Raw genomic sequence first — 3,920 nt, forward strand, 5'->3', positions numbered from 1 at the left:
GGGTGCCTCGCTCCACCGACTCCGGAGGAGGAAGGAGCATCCGCTCGGATCTCCATGGAAACCCGCGCCGAGCGGCGGGGAAGGCTTTAATTTGAAGTTCTGATTTGGCTGAGGCCCTGGGAGCGATTGGCAGGAGATGAGCTGCATTAAGGAGCAGCAGGGGTGGGATGCGTCTCCGAAAATGGGTGCCAAAAGAGTATCTGATACCATTAGGCTTGAAAACCTGCTTCCGAAAGGCAGGGATCTGAGCGGGGCGAGCCCCTTGCAGCAAATTTATTTAATTAATTTGGCCCCTTTTATCTGTGCGCAAATTGTCCATGAAAAGACTTCAATTATTTCTTTTCTTTCTGGCTTTGTCTGTGAATTCCAAGTGAGGGGCAGCTGGTCCCTGCAGGCAGAGCTCAGAGCATCCGCCGGCAGGCACTGCAGCTGAAGGCAGACCCTGGCGCCGTCCCCACGCTGCGGGGACCAGCCCAGGGAACCCCCCCAGCCTGGCAAAGTCTGTCCTGGGGCGATACGCAGGGCTCTGGTTTCGGGGCAGGTATTCCCAAGGTCAAAATGCCGGCACCGCGCCCTTCCACCCAGGAGGAGGTGAGATGCCAGATTAATTAGCTCCAGTTTGCCAGTGTTGGAATTTTAATCACCAACAATTAACTGGGATGGGATGGGATGGGATGCCATGGGATGCCATGGGATGGGATGAGCTGCACGGAGCCAGAGCCCAGGGCTGCAGGTGATGCTCAAGCACCCATCATCCAGCCAGAGCCCCCCGAGGCCGAGCAGAAGCTTCCCTCCCGCGGGTCTCTGGGGGCTCCTGGGGCAGCCCCTGCCCCTCAGGTTTTCCCCCGGGCTGGCACCGTTGGAGATGCCGGTAACAGCCCCCCAGGCCATTTGCACAGGACTGGTTTTCAGCAAACTTGCCGGTCTGATCTTTCTCTGGACAGGACACACCTTTCCTTAGGGAGAAAACAGAAAGCATGGAAGCACAAGATGCTCCATCGCACATGGAGCCCCAAAGTAAAACCAGCAGAGACCTGGCCCAGTCCTCTGGCACCTCCCGTTCCCATCTCCCACTCCATCCCTATTCTGAAGACAAACAGAAGGCCGTAGCCTCCGAGGCTTTTATTCCAGGATGTTTAATTTAATTTAATTATTGAAGTGTGTTCCCCCCCCGAGACAAGCTGCATGTGACATCTGATAAGCCGTACCCCCAGCATAGCCCGCTCTCACGCACCGGCTACCAGGGGTTGGACTGGGTGACCTCTAGGGGTCCCTTCCAACCCAAAACATTCTATGATTCCATGGATGGATTCACAGGAGCTAATCAAAAGGGGGCGGGGGGGGAGCAGGGCACGAAGCAGATGTTAACCTGGGCTGGGGAGTGAGGAACAGCGGGCAGTGCTCGGCCCTAGCAACAAGCGTGAATTCGGGGGCATGCTCTGCCGTACCTGCTGTGGAGACCTCCCGGCGAGGCAGACAATCCGGTCTCGCTCCCACGAACGCCTTCCCGACGGCCGCTGGGAGCTGCTGCAGGAGCAGGAGCAGCCTCGCCAGAGGTGCCTTCCTTGCCTGCAGCACCCACACCCGTGACTGAAAAAGCTGAATGGTGTTTGGAAATAGCAGGGGAACACGCGATGCCGTCGACCTTCACTGAGGTGCGTGCTGCTTCCCACCTCTGTACAATAAATTAATTGGTAAATCATCACAAAGCCTCGATTCTTCATCAGATGTCAAGCCTGGGACAGAAAGAAGGGAAATGATTTGAAAACAACCGGCAGTTTATAAATGCTACAAATTTCTCATCGTGTAGCTGCAAATTATTATTACAACCTGCTCCGCATTTCAGCCTTGCTCTGCCTGCACCAGAGCCGCCCCGTCCGCTTCCCCGGCGGCTGCAGAAAGCCCCGCCACAGACCCCAAAACCCCTCGCCACAGACCCCAAAAACCTTTGGAGCGTTGCGGACTCGGAAGCCCCGCTCAACTTCAAAGGCGGGCAGGAGATGGGCTCCCCGGGGGAGCAGCCAACATTTCCCACGGTGCATTTTGAGACGCGTTCACGAGCGTCGTCCCCAGCCGAGCACCCCTCGCCGTGGTCCGGCCGCTGCAGCCCAGCGACAGCCTCCGGGCAAGGAGGGCGTTCCACCTCAGCGCTCTGAGGGACGGCTCCTGCCACCCCTTCCCAACAGGAGCTGATTAGGCAGCAAGGACGTGTTTTGAAAATGCCCTTCACATCTCATCCATCCCGGCTGACCGGGAGCGCGGCAGCCGCGGCTCGGAGGCTTTTCATCTCCCCTGCCAGCCCTCCTTTCTGCCGAGACGCTAATAAAATGCATTTCCTACAGCCATTGTTTCACTTAGGGAACCTTCAGCCTGGTTTTGATTGAGTGCACTTAATATAGTTGCTCTTGTTATAGAAAGGATTTTGAGCCTGGTATTTGACAGCCTTGATCTTAAAGAAATCCATTAAGAGCCGCTTTATCTCCGGGTTTTGTAACCATTAAATTGGTTTTGTATCAAGCTGGTGGTGCGCCTTCAGGAAGCCGTGTGGGAGAAATGGGGAATAAACCCCAAACTGCAGTGCCGGGAGTGCTGTGCCGCATTCGGCTGCACGTTGAGAACCAAAAGGGATTCCTGGCTGCGGAGTTACATCCTGCACCTCACTCCGGGGAAGCACAGGGCCTGAACTTCCAGAGGACGAGAGAACCTTGATTGGCCTAATACCCCTTAGCGTATCCGCCCCAGACAGCGAGCACCGGGAACCACGTCCGGCTTCAGACACTGGCCACCCACTGCTCCCGGTACCGGCAGCCACAGGGAATACAGGTTCATGCCATTTCTTCCTTCTCAGACAGGAAGATTAATGACCCTTGAGGAGAAGGCTTTTAAAAGAAAGCTTTTGCTGAAAGACAAGGTGCTGGGACCCTCCCTGAGGCACGGTGGAGCTGGGCATGGCCCAGGCTGTGCCATGGAGAGCCGGGACGCTGTGCCACAGGAAAGCCGGGATGCTGTGCCACGGGAGAGCCAGGACACTGTGCCACAGGAAAGCCGGGATGCTGTCCCTGTGCCCCAGCCAGCAGAGCGTAGCTTTGCAGATTTTTTTTCCCTCTGGAAAAGCGCCTCGATGGAAGGGGAGGGCAGAGCCCGCACCGCCCCAGGAGGAGCCCGTCCCCACGATGCTCTGCCACCTCTGGAGTAATTGGCTTGTCTTAAAGCTGCCGTATAATTACCACCAGCTGCTATCTCCTCACCATGAAGCCCAACGACTCGCTGGCGTGAACCTCTGTAAGTTTTCTGAAGCACTTTCTCCAACACGGAGCGAAGTGTTTCAAGCTGTGCTGAAGGAAAGGCTGCGAGCACTCGCCAGCACCCCGGGGCACAGCCGCTCGGCGCGGGAGCCGGAGCAGCCGGGGACAACAAGGTCACTTGTCCCAATAACGGCACAAAAACATCGAGGTGATCTTTGGCAATGCCGGCCAGCGGCTCCCACGCCTTCTCCTCACTTCCCAGCACGTTTTCGCTCTCCCCTGGCAGTCGGAGCACTTTTCCCCAGGGAGGGCGATGGGGAGAGCTGGCAGCCCAGGGGCTGCTCTGCTGTCATCCAAGCTGCGGAGCCGGGGGCTCCTCTGCCCGTACGCTGCGGGTGCCCCCGAAGGGCAGCCGGGGTCCCGGGGCCCAGGAGGGCGTTCAGCTTCTCCTGGGTGAAATGTACTGGGAAATGAGGAAGGGAAGAGATGCGCGGGGACTGAAACCCGAGCGAGCAGTTACTGAACCTGCAGCCAGAGGTGCAACCTCATTAAAAGTGGCTTGAGAAAAATCAAAGTCACCGCCTCTGCATATCTCACACACACACACACACATATATGATGCTTTGCATCGCATGCATCCGCGGCAGCAGAGCACTCTGAAAGGGAGGAGAGTTA

The sequence above is a fragment of the Egretta garzetta genome, unplaced genomic scaffold, assembly GCF_000687185.1.
Source record: "Egretta garzetta isolate BGI_Z169 unplaced genomic scaffold, ASM68718v1 scaffold1228, whole genome shotgun sequence".
In the NCBI taxonomy this organism is placed as follows: domain Eukaryota; kingdom Metazoa; phylum Chordata; class Aves; order Pelecaniformes; family Ardeidae; genus Egretta; species Egretta garzetta.